Genomic DNA, 14,065 nt, shown 5'->3' with positions numbered 1-14,065 from the left:
CTAATATTTTAATAAAAGATTCAAAACACATGGGTGATGCCCTATATCAATTAATATTGTTACTAGTAATATTAGTAATAATAGCAAGTTCTAATTTTTAAACAAGTTAATATTACAAAATTTAATAAATTATCTCTGGTATATTGTAATAATCTTTTTTAATTATTCAGGTTTTAAATCGTAATATATCTATATGTACAAACACAATAACATATCATCATATGATTAGATATTACTTTATCTTTAATTTAAAACTATTTAATCACATTATGATGTATCATAATTAATCACAAAATTATATACATTATTTATGTAAATAACGCTACTCTTTTGATCATTGCATGATAGTTCATTGACAATACTTACATATATATTTTTCTCAATATCAGTTACTAAACAATCATTCAGAAATCATCTTCTATTCAGTTATGTAATAGATTTTCGATAATATTCATTGTGGAGAAACCTCTTTCGACTATCGATGTAGCAATTGGCAAGATTGTTGATAATTTGATTAATAAATACATTTAGGAAAGACGATATGTCTTTTTGTAAAAACCATTTTTTTCTTGCAAGGCTTCAAATTTCTATTACATCAAAGCGTTTGTTCAAATACATGTCAACCAAAAAGTTCTCAAGTTGGCATTCAAGTTCAATTAAAGTAGCTTAAAAAAGAAAAAAAACCATAAGACAGTTATACCATTAAAATGTCAAGACTTGTACTTTTAAGAATAGCAGAAAGCTTTCCATGTAGCCGCCAGATTCAAGTTTTGCGCTGGCAGAAAAAGACAATCCATTAGTGGGTGCTCACCAATCTAGAGTGGCTGAATCCATTGAAGAGAATGAATCAAGTTACCGAAGCATGAAAAAGGTAATGAGGGACCGCCAAACCTCTACCGTGGGAGAAATTCCAAGAGCAACCCTTTCCAATTTAAATCATGGCGGTCACAACGGAAAGGATAATGTGGTTCAATAGAAATGGAGAGGATATTTGGTTCGAGGGTGATTTGAGTAGAGACTGGGGAGATAAAGAGGATGACTATGCGGTTTCGAACAGCGATTCTGAGGAAGAACTCCAAGATCCAACAGGGGAGAGAATTTGTCCTAGCATCATTCTCTCTGGGGAGGAAAAGACAACCATGCGTAAGCCATGGAGACACTCTCTCATTATCAAATTAATGGGAAAGATTGTTGGGTACAAATTCCTTATTAATAGTCTCCTAAGTTTATGGAAACCTGTGAATTCGTTGGATGTGGTAGATATAGGCAAGGATTTCTACATTGCTAGATTTGGCTCAAAGGATGACTATAAACATGCTCTAACAGGATGCCTTTGGCTGGTGGCTGATCATTACTTGTTAGTACAACAATGGGAACCCCATTTTGATCCCTAGGCTAAATTAAGCAAAACAATTATTGGATCCGGGTCCACCTATGATGGGTTAACACGATCCGGTTTAATATAATTACCAAGGGCAGTTATAAGAGGAAGTTGGAGGTCAGTTGAACATATATAAATTACAATAAAACTATGTGTACCTATTTTTGGTACACAATTTGTGTACACAGATGAGGTGTTATCATGTGATTGGATATTTTTTTATCATATGATGACACATGTTTTAAAATCACCTAATTACATGATGACATATCATAGTGTACATGAATTGTGTACTAAAAATGGGTACACATAACATTGCTATATAAATTATCCAAACTCCCTCTTCATAAATAATCATGCCATTTTTTATAAAAAGTAAAGGAATTCTCCTTTCCTCTCCTACAAAACCAAAAAAATGCACAGTAAATTTGTCTCCCAAAATGGAAATCAGTATATAGGCAAATGACATCGTGGAAATAGACTAACGTCGATACCTTGCGTCGTATTCAAATAAACTTCATCAAAAAATTACTTCAGGTACGCAAATCTCTATTTATAGATTTCACAAAATTTGATCTTCACATGTTTAATTATTTTTAACATTGGTATCAAAGCCTAGGTACGTATTTGCTATGTTTTTTAAGAATCGTATTGCGTATATTGTGCAAATTAGAATTTGTATATTGAATTTTGTTTTAAAAATTTATTTTTGGGCACGAACTTAATTTGACCAAAATTGCATGAAATTGGTGTTGGAAAACATGTTGAATGAATAATTGGAATGGTATTACATGTTTTAAATTGAAAAACAACTCGAATTAACGTCGAAATCGATGAAAATTGATCCAAAATCGAGACCCAATGCATGTTTTTCTTCGTCGCTATTTAGATGGATTTCGGTGCCATTGTCACTGGAACTTGGAACGACAAGGCTTATCGTCGACTGGGCTATAATAGCCCCATGGTTACGTCGTCGAAAAGTCACCAAAAAATGGCCAATTAGACGGACAAAAATTCTAGGGTTTGCACATAGAACTGGGTCAAAATCGGATTAGGAAAACCCAATTACCCAACCTGTTGGTCAATGGGTTGGTCAAGACCCATCAGTCAATGGGTCAACCCGTTGAGTCAATCGAGTTCAACTCGAATCAATCAACATTGATCGGGTTAGTTGATCTGTCAATGGTCAAATGTTTGATCGTACCATTGACCAACGCATCTACGCATGTGGAGGAGCATGACAACTTGCTTTCGGTGTATGGTAGCGTGTGCAACACAATCTCGACGCGTGCAAGCGCGTGACAGTTTTTCGTCGACACGTTCGACTCATTTTTGACACATAAAGGCGTGTTCCTAACTCTTTACGGTGCGTGGAGGCGCATACGACATCGACTTGGCTTGTGAAGGAGCTTATGAGCTTATTTTGGTGTGTCTTAGCACGTGAATACCCATTTCCAACACGTCTTGGCACGTGAAACTTGTTTTCTTGTCCTTGGAAGTTGTGTAGTACTCGGATCTATATATGAGATGTGTTCCATGGGTCTTACAGCGCATAATGACATGTAATATCTTATTTCGACTCCTGAAAACATATATTGGTGTTTTGAAATATATGTTTTTACTTCATGCAAGTTTGTTGACTAGGGACCATCACATTGCGTGTTGAAACTAACAATACTCTGTTGAATTCTCTTAATAGGAAAAGAGATAATATCCATATATGAATATGAGCCTTGTAATGAATGATCTTATTCGGGATAAAAATTTGAAACTTTTTGGGGCTGAGTGGATTCATTACAACTTGCTATAGAGCGACGCTTAGTAATGTACAAGAGAATATCTACTACTTTAACGTTATTCCAAAATTAACGTAATGTGAGGTATTTGACCTAATCCAAATGTAATAGAAACTTTATCATGGATAAAAAAACTTAAAGATCAAAATGGGTTGATGAAATAGTCATAGTCAAAATAGATGATGCATTCGTTGTATCATATATATTTGTTAAATGTGAGAATTTTAAGATTGGTAGAATTTAATGAAATTCTCATCCAAAATTAATATTGGCACAATTAGATTAAAGTTTAAAATGTGAAGCATTTGTGTCATGGAAGATGATTGAGAATATAGTAAACTTTCGATTCTGTGCCTTATGTGAAATATTTTAAAATTTTAATGCGTAATTGTGATAATTGATGTGTATTTGGTTGCGTTTGATAGCGTTGTGTTTGATACATAGTCTTTATGATCTAGTTAATTATAATATCCTAGAAAATGATTGTTGATTTGAATGAAAATGATACTGAATAGAGAGAATTACAACGTGTGGCATTTGAAATGCACAATATCCTAGATGAGCAAAAGGCTTTGGAGGCTGCAGATCTGATTAAGATAGAGTTGTGACTGATTAAAGGACAAAAACCTAAATGAGTGCCTTACACAAATGTGCTGCGGACGCACATCATGCATATAAGAAGCAAGACTCACTTCGTGTGATATCTTGATCAGTTTCATAATTAACGATCTAGTATATGAGTACTAGTAATATTCAACTGCATATGCTATAAGTATGGTTTCGATTGAAAAGTTTGGAGGAACTGTAGTCCCTAAATAAAGACAATTGATTGTTAATTTGATTGAATGTTAAATCTGATTATGGAACTGAAGTCAACTACGTGTAACCTGATACATGAATAGTAGATTTATTTAGAAAAGCGATCTTTTCATGATAGTGGGAGTGTATGAAGGTACATATGACTCACAATGACGAAAGAAGGATTTTTGTTAGTTGTTCTTGTCATATAGAATTAGAGCACAAACGCCCTTGAGGCAGTTGAACTTGGTACTCGTGCATACATTGCATAATCAAGTTTTAAAAGTGAGTGGCTCAAGTCCTAATATAGGAAGAAGATCGTTTAATGCTCAAAGAATAAGAACAAGGAATCGAAATGAAACAGTGGCAAAAGTACTAAAAGAAAAGACAGAAACAAGATGAATATTTGCAATAGAAGCAACGAGTATTATATTGCCTCTGAATGAATAGAGCTGAAAATGATAGTCTTGTTCAACATAAAGTGATGAAACTTTATTTTCTAGTACTATGATATTAACTGAGTATTATCTTACGTGGATTATGAACTCAAAAACCACCAACCAAGTAGCTCATGATAGAAAATCTTTAGTAGATTTCTGTTGAATTCTGAATAAAGTGAATTGGATGTATGTAGGCAACAACACAAGGGTTGCAGTAAGAGGAATAGATATAAGCAAATGAGTTTTCCAGGTGGTCGAATCCTATACCTACACGAAATCTAATATGCTCTAAATATTCAATAAATCTTGGTTGAAGTACTTGTTCTTCTTAAACTAGGATATACTTTGAATTTCTCTAGGTGTTATATTGAAATGCGATAGAATTGACTTCTATAGTTTTGGTTTGTTGGTTGAATCGTTATATGGTGTTTGTCACCTTACATTTTGATAATATTAAGTTTTTCATTTTTGCTTCTCCTATATGTATGGATATGAATGCAAATATATGACATGCTACATTAGGGCATGTTAGCTTAGATGGATTGAAAAAATTGGCCTATGAAAGTTTATTACGAACTTTCACATAAATAGAACTATTCACATGTGAGTATTGCCTAGATGGAAAAACTTATAGAAAACCATTCGACAAAGCTATAAGAGTTTGACTTCCTTTGCAATCTATATACTTAGGTATATGTTATCCTATGAATATAAAGTTTGAGAATGTATCTTATATTTCATTACTAGTGATGATAACAACGCTCGATTCAGTCTTGTCTACTTGATCTCCCATAAGTTAGAAGCAGTAGACTACTTTAGACACTATATATAATTGAGGTTGTGAATCAATTAGACAAAATAGATAAAAGTTTTATGAGCTCACCGAGATCTTGAACATTTGTCCAAAAAGTTCAAGAAACTGAGTAATGAAAAAGAAATAGCATGACAAATAATAATTTCAAAACTTTGCAACAAACCAGTGTGACAGAGAAGAGTAATTGAACTATATTGGAAATGGTTAAGTCAATGAAAGCGCAAGTAAAACGTCAAGTCACTTTGTGATAATATGATGTTTATTGCTGCTTGTGTACTTAACCGATTGCCTACTAATCCAGTTGCTTTCACTCTATGAGTTATGGTCAGATAGAAAATCTGAGTTAATTGATTGCAACCTTAGTGATTAGCAATGTCTATCTATAACTTTTCCCATAAGTTTGAACAATTGGGATTAAGAAGAAATGAATGTATCTTTATTAGATATACTGAACACTCCAAAAGATACGTGTTCATTAGAGAGGATTCCGTTGGAAGATTAACTGAACTTGTATTAGAGATACTACATTCATAGAGAATATTTTTCTTAATAAGGATGGTGTTGATAAAAAAGTTTCATCTGAATGAGATGAGAAAAGAATGAGGATGTGTATATCTTAACGACCATTAGTTGAGTCCTAAAAAATAAGACCTATATTTGTTCTAAATAGTGGGAGCAAATGCAATTAAGCTTCAACCTATTTCAGATAGTGGGAGTAATGATCCTCAATTGCTTGCTTCATTCATCTCAACCTGGTAGGAGTATTGAGATTAAACTTTAATCTATTTTGGATAGTGGGAGCATTAATTCTTAATTGCATTGGAGTGGACGTCCAAAAGTATTCAGGTGACGTTTTAAAGTGAAAACGAGGTTTTCATAATCACTTCCCAAGATGATAAAAAACCTAAAAAAATAATAGAAATTGTCTCATTCCTTGATAGGAAAATTTTGAAATACATTGGAAGAAAAGATGGAATACGAAGAAAAGAAACTAATTTTAGGTTTTGGTTGACTTACTACTGGATTAAAAATTCATTGGGAATGAATAGGTTTCCTAAATCAATCGTAAGACAGATGACTCAATAAATGGATATAATTTCGTTTTATAGCTAAAATCTATACCTAATGAGAAGATATAGATTGTGTAAAAGAATATTTGAATTTATAGTTATACCAGAAGAAGTAAAAGGATAAGATTTACTTCAACATGTTTGATTCTAGCTATAATAACACATTTGAATTTTTAGGATTACACCTAAGTACAATAGTTGAATCAAAATTTCACCTACAATGATTTGAATACAAGAATATAAGTGTAGAAATATCTCTCAAAGGTTGAATACACAAGTTAAATACAATGGTTTTCTCAAGGATATGAGTTTGAGTATAGTGAGAGAAATAAAACTTTGCTTGAGAAGAAGAATTAGAGCTAAATTGATTCAATGTATTGTGTAACCTTTTCCAAGTTGAAATGAGCTCAATTTAAAGACAGATGATGTTGGAAGAGTTGAAATAGCCATTGGGTTGAGACAAGTATCATTTGAAACTTGAAAATGACGGCTTTTTCTTGAAAAACACATGTGCACGGGTGTCCTTGATTGCAAAATCTTCTTTTCAAACCAAGTCAACCTTAGTCAGACCCCTAATAGTCAATTTCTCTTCTTGCGCTAAGCGTTTGAATAGGCATGCCTTTGATATGCATGACCATTACTCTCTTTATATCTTAAAACCGTCCAAAATTCCAAAACGTTGAGTACGAACATAGACTTGAATGACTAGAATTTAGCTTATGCACAAGTGTTACGAGTATTTGGATAGGTATCCATTTGGTCTTGACTTGAAAACTCTTGACTTTGACTTTCACTATGAACGATGATGATGACGTGAAGCATCCTTATGAGTCTTTATAATTTTTCATGCACCGAAATTACGCCTTCAAAAGAATAGGTGTGTTATGGAAAGGTTTCACTTTTTTTTTTGCATTGACTCCACTTGAATTTGAATGTGCACTATGGATAGGGATGTCTTCCTCATGCCTGACTTGAAAGTGGTCATGCACAGGTATCCATATTTGAGGGATGGGCATACATTACCTATTTGAAGTATGCCAAAATTCTAGAAGTTCATTGATAATTTCACTAAGAAAACATTTAAGGAAAGACTATATTTTCTTGTAAAAACCATTTTTCTTGCAAGACTTCAAATTTCTATTACATCAAAGTTTTTGTTCAAACACATATCAATAAAAAAGTTCTCAAGTTGACATTTAAGTTCAATTAAAGTAGTTGTAAAAAATATCATATAAATAAAATTTTACAAACTGCATCATTTTACTCTTATCTAGTGACAAAAGAAAGGGAGCTGGAGGCATGACTCCCCTTGACTTTTTTAAATTTTATAAGTTTTTTATTAAAAAAACCATGTTAGACAATTATAAAGAGTGGTCCAGTCAAAATTTTGTGTAGTTGACTTTTTTAATTGCCTATTTCAAAAGATTAAAAAATACATAAGTTTTCATCTATTTACAAATTCAACTTTTGGTTTTTTATATTTTGAATTTTAAACTTTCTTTCTTTAAATAAAAATTTATAACTTGAAATAAAAAACCCTAATACAACATTTAAAAAAAAAAAGGCGTAGACTCTGAAAAACCTTTTAATGGCTAAAGTGATCCTAGAAGGGGAAGGGGAGGCTTGGTATGAATTAGATCTTCCAAAAATTTTAATCACAATTCAAAAACACAACACAAGCATTTATAGAATTGAAACTAAAGAGATAAGAGATAGAAATTGCTTAGTGTTTATAGTGGTTCAAAGCTTTCTCTTTCAAGCCTCTTACATCAACTCTTTGAAGCAACCTATTTGAAGTTTTACCAAAACCAAATTTCTACTTTACAATAGATTTTTGAGATTACGCCTAAGTACAATAGTTGATTCAAAATTTTACCTACAATGATTTGAATACAAGAATATGAGTGTAGAAATACACAAGTAAAATACAATAGTTCTTTCAAGGATATAAGTTTGAGTTTAGTGAGAGAAAAGAGACTTTGCCTGAGAAGAAGAATTAGAGCTAATTTGATTCAATGTAATGTGTAACTTTTTCCAACTTGCAATTAGAAGAAGGGGGAGGGGGGAAGGGAGGGGGTTGAATAAGATCTTCCAAAAATTTTAATCACAATTCATAAACACAACACAAACAATTATAGAATAAAAAATAAAGAGATAAGGGATATAAATTGCTTAATGTTTATAGTGGTGTAGAGATTTTTCTTCCAAACTTTTTACATCTATTTCCTCAAGTAACTCGTTTGAAGTTTCACCAAAACTGAATTTCTCCTTTACAATAGATTTCTAGGATTATGCCAAAGTACAATAGTTGAATCGAGATTTTGCCCACTGTGATTTGAATACAAGAGTATGAGTATAGAAATGCCTTTAAAAGATTGAATACACAAGTTAAATGGTTCTCTCAAGGATATGAGTTTGAGTTTAGTGATAGAAAGGAGACTTTGCTTGAGAAGAAAAATTACAGGTAAATTAATTCAATGTAATGTATAACCTTTTCCAACTTGAAATAAGCTCAATTTAAAGGCAAATGATATTGAAAGAGTTGAAATAGTCGTTGGGTTGAAAAAATGTAGCAAACCTTACTAGAATTATAGGTTTCTAGAGGAAAGTATTACATTATTGACTAATAGAGCAAGTGTTTAAATAAAAAAATCTATAAAGTAATTAAAGCTTGAATAAAATAGCTTTATTATATTAAAGGTAAAACAGAACCGTGCAAAATAATCCAATATAAAACAAAATGAATACATGATTTATTGAAATAAAAATACAAAAATATAAGAAATGATATCATAGCCTTTTGCTACTCATGCTTGCCGAAGCTCTTGCATTGTCACCTTTACTCGCTCATATCTCCAATAAAATAGACAAAATAGGAAATCATGAGTGATAAACACTAAATAAGTAGGAAATTAACTTAAACTTTACTAAATTCCTACTTTGTAATTAGAATTGGTTCACATTGTGTTGGACATCGAGAGTAAACTATTTACTCCACTTGTATAACGTGAACCTTCACCCGACTATCTATACCTTGGGATCCACTAGGTCCTTCAAACCTACCTCATGAACTTGATCCTTGTGTCATATATCTAATGATTTCTCGGATCCTATTTTCATTTGACATACTATAGGTGAAAGCTCACTTATCTTTAAATAGAATTGTAATTAACTTGTCGATCAGACTAAGTTGAAACTAAGATTCAACACCTTGGCCACATGAGTTTTGTAACTATGGAATCTACTTCCGACTCCACTATTGGATTGTGATCTATCTTAAGCCTATTGCTACTTACCATACCTTACTATGGGTGATTGGGTTCTATTGCAAACCAATTGTCCTATTATGATCAGTGCCTTACTGTAGGCGATGTAAAAAGTATCTCATCGGTGCCCCCTTGTAACGACTTTAAGAGTTGTATCGCTAACTAATGTGCAATTATATTATGCATACATGCTAACTCGAGTTACCTAACTATGAGCTCGTAATGCTTTCACCCTTGTTTGCTTTACATTTGGAACTCTTAAGGTAGTATACTAAAATATCGATCTAGTGCTTTCACCTTAATGCTTTCACAACCACAATGCACATAGCTCGATAGCTAAAACAAGAAAATATATTGTTTTCAATTTTCAATTCGGAATCACTTTGGTAGGGGTCTGTGTTGTCATCCACATAGTCAGGGCCCCTAAAATACCCAAATATATTTTCTTGGTAAGTAATACCCAAATATTTCATTATGCCTTCATTAGGGCCAAAATATCCTTATCCCTCACACTTTCCTCTCTTTGGGATAAAATAGTCATTTTACATTACATGGATATGCATGACTAATTCCATTGACATTCATCCTCAAACCAATCAAATACACACATTGATATTCATCCTCAAATTACCCAAATACATATGGTTGTGTATGTTTGTTACACGGGTTTGTACCTTGAGTATCACACACGGACGTGCTTAGTGTCTACATAGGTGCGTCAACCTAAGGCAACACACATGACCATGTGTGTTATACCACACGAACGTGTGCTCAACCCTAAATCAACATGCTTATGAATTCTCTTAACAAGATGACTATTTACGCCTAATTATACATGATTGTGCACCTAAATCTACATGGGTGTGTATCACATTCGGTAGAAATTTGTTCTCACCGCCTGTTGTGATTTCTAACCAACCAAACATAAATAACTATCTAAAATCATATCAATTCACTACTAGTCACTGTCAGCATGTTTCTAAGCCACAAAAGCCATTAACAAAACTCAATATTTTAGATCATGCAATGACCAATCTAATACATCTCAAAAATAAATTCCTAAAGCTATCATTATTCTATACACCTAAAAGTATCCAGAATCAAGTGTAAATTACTTCTTGATGATTAAGAATCATAGCGCCAAACAAATGCTCATATGAAAAGACTTATTCCCCAATAACAAATCATCACAGTAGCCCGCAACTTAAAATTCGCTAACTCATTTCATTAACATCAAATGTACTATGTGCATATTCATATCCACAAATATAATCTTTTAACTCAATCATCAAAACATGATTTCAGATCAACAAATTCATGACACGAAGATCATTTGACAGAATAAGTCATAAAGCTTTTCAAAACTAAAGGTCACCATACTTATCTTACTTCCCATGGATGCACAATTTCTTTATGTGGCTTTGATTATCCTATTGATCCTTGGTTCACTTGGCTTTCCGAAATCTCCTCAATTCTCTCTCAATTTTACTTTGGATTTCTGAAAAATATGATAACCATGCTCAGCCAAATGCCTCTGGACTCTTTTATTTTTTTCAAAAAAAAATGTCTTGCATGATCGTGTCACTAGACACACAGGCGTGTAAGCTGTTATCTGCAAATGATAGTTTTTTTAAATCGCTATGAAACTACTTCTTATCCAAAATTCAAATTTTGCTAAGTACACACAGACATATGCCTTATCATACACAAGTGTGTGTTTCTCCTAGACTTAATCATTTTTTATGCACCTTACAGAAAATGAGTATTTTGCCCTTACCAACACCTATATGGGCGTATGACCTCCCCACACAATTGTGCACCATCAAAACTACACATACACAATTGAACAGGCACTACAAACATAATTAGGAGACAAATGAAAAAAATAATCTTGAACGTACCTATGAGTATTACAATTAACTAAAAACACACTTCCATTGAACGACTCAAAGGTAGAAAGCCAATCTCTATAAGGAGTCATATGTTGTGAGGCTCTTGTATCCATGACCCAACTTGTCTCAAATTTATGTTTCACATTACTAACACAAAACAATTAATTGATTTTGCCATTTTAGAATATTTGCTTACCCTAACTAAGAGTTACTGTTATATGGTTTCTGTTTATTTTTCCATTTGAAACAATCAACTTTAATGTATCCTTTCTTCTTACAATAATTGCCAAATCAAATTCCAATGCTTCGAATTGGATGTAGACTTTCCAAAACTCGCATTTCTCTTCTTTGTTCTTCCTTTAACAACAAATAGGCCTGCACCCTCTTTCCTTTCTGCAATTGTCAAATTTCTATCAATCATTTCTTTTGTTTATGCCTTAACCTTTTTTAGGGAAATGTCATCTCTTCCATATATCATTGTGTCTCTAAAATTCTTATAGGAAGAGGGCAACGAACATATAACAACAAAAGTGCTTGATCCTTATCCTTAATTTTAACATCAGTTTTACTCAAGTCCGTAGTATTGGAAGAAAACACAGCTATATGTTAATTCAATGATGTACCTTCCGACATCCAGAGAGTGTAGGGGCATTGTTTTAAGAGTAGCTTGTTTGTGAGATATTTCTTCAAGTATTTATCTTCCTATTTCATTGTGCTCTTATAGTACTCTTTTCCTCCATAATTTCTCTTAGCACATTTGTACTCAAAGCCAACTGAATTGATAGAAGGGCTCATCTGATCATGTCAAGTCATTCATCATCCTACAAATTCTCAAGTTGCTTTGCCTTCCCACACAACGTCTTCTTGGTACCTTCCTTTGTCAATATTGCTATCAATCTAACTTGCCAAATTACAAAGCTAGTTGTACCATTAAGCTTCCCAATTTCAGTCTTAATTGATGATGTTGAAATAGACATCATTACAACCTCACTCTGATATCACTTGTTATGTGGAAACCCAAGTAATTCTATATGAAAACAAACAATCCACAAATAGGGCAAGAAAAAAAAAAGAATACAAAAATGGGAAAAACCATGGATAGAGGATGGAGAAATTAAGTTTAATGAGTTTAATTATAAGGAAAATCCTAGCCACTCAAACAAGTCTCTCTCATCTTAATAATGAATTCATGAACTACATAATTTATATCCGGGACAAACGACCATTTTGGATGGAATAAGCTTGTTTTGAATAGGAACGACCAAATAGCTTATGGAACGACCTCATTCTGATTTGTTACGATGTTTGGAGTGTTTGTTCACCTCACTAGAATGCTTGTTTTGATACTGGAATTATCAATTCTTCATCTAGAACATCTATTCCCATATTTGGATTACCATATCCAACATTATCAAAATTAGAAACAGAATTCTTTTGCAATTTGTCTTATGCAAGTTTTATTATTGACTCTGGAAGGTACCACAGATCAAACGAGCATTCTATTCGCTTTCCAAGGTTACAATTCTTTTCTTCTAATAAAATACAACTTTATTTAACTGTCAATTGAAACTAATACATAATACTCTTTTATCATTTTGAAATCTTTGTGTTGTGGAGTGTCAGAAAATATATTAGACTTAAAAGTGTGAGAATTGAAATTCATGTTACACATACCAATTGACTTATGTTACAGTTCAATCTCCTATATTCATATACCACTTATATTCTATTTATTATATGTAAGACTTTGGTTTCCAATACTCTCTCTTAAGTGCAACCACTATAGACTGTTAGACTTACCGTTTGATTAAGTCTATTTTTGGATAGGTGCATTATCACTTGTATCCAAAAACATTTTAGGTTGTTAAACTCGTCGTTTAACTTGTACTCTGATATCATATCAGAATATATATTATGTTTGTAAGTGTAAAAATCGAAATCTATATTGTATAAACCAAATGACTTATGTTAAGATCTAATCTCCTGCACCTTGAAAGAATAGAAGTGCATTCTGTTATTGTGTTCTATTCTATCAAAACTTGACCAAGCCACTGAGTTTAAGGTTGAAAGTGGCGCACACCTGAAATTATAAAGTTATCACCAAAATGCTCAAAGACAATGACCCAAAGAATAATTGAAAGCAGCATCATAACACTTAGAGCCAATCACATCCAAACATTCTAGTTTTATTTATTCTCAGCCCAACTCCGCTTTTTGACTGCTCTTTCTGCAACTCCCTAGATTCCTATAACAATTTCACACCTAAACCGAATCTCTCTCTTTCACATCCATATTACATAACATAATGATGTACAATATTAATATGATAATGTTATTAAACTAGTAAATATTGTTTCATATACCCATTTAACAGTTGATATTTATGAAAAAAAAAAAATTAAACTCTAAACCATACATTTACAAGTAATAATTCAATGGTTGATATGAAACCATCGATTCCCAGGAAAGTTAGATGGGAAAATGAAAGGGATGTTTTTTTTAAGGATCCAAAGGCAATGTTTTTGAAGGGGATTCAATTATAGAGTGATTATTGAGAGTTGGAGATCCGAGAAGTCCCTTACTTTGATGGGGGAAAAAAATCAGAAAT

The sequence above is a fragment of the Mangifera indica genome, chromosome 12, assembly GCF_011075055.1.
Source record: "Mangifera indica cultivar Alphonso chromosome 12, CATAS_Mindica_2.1, whole genome shotgun sequence".
In the NCBI taxonomy this organism is placed as follows: domain Eukaryota; kingdom Viridiplantae; phylum Streptophyta; class Magnoliopsida; order Sapindales; family Anacardiaceae; genus Mangifera; species Mangifera indica.
The sequence above is the reverse complement of the archived record's forward strand: the minus strand, read 5'-3'. Positions refer to the sequence as shown.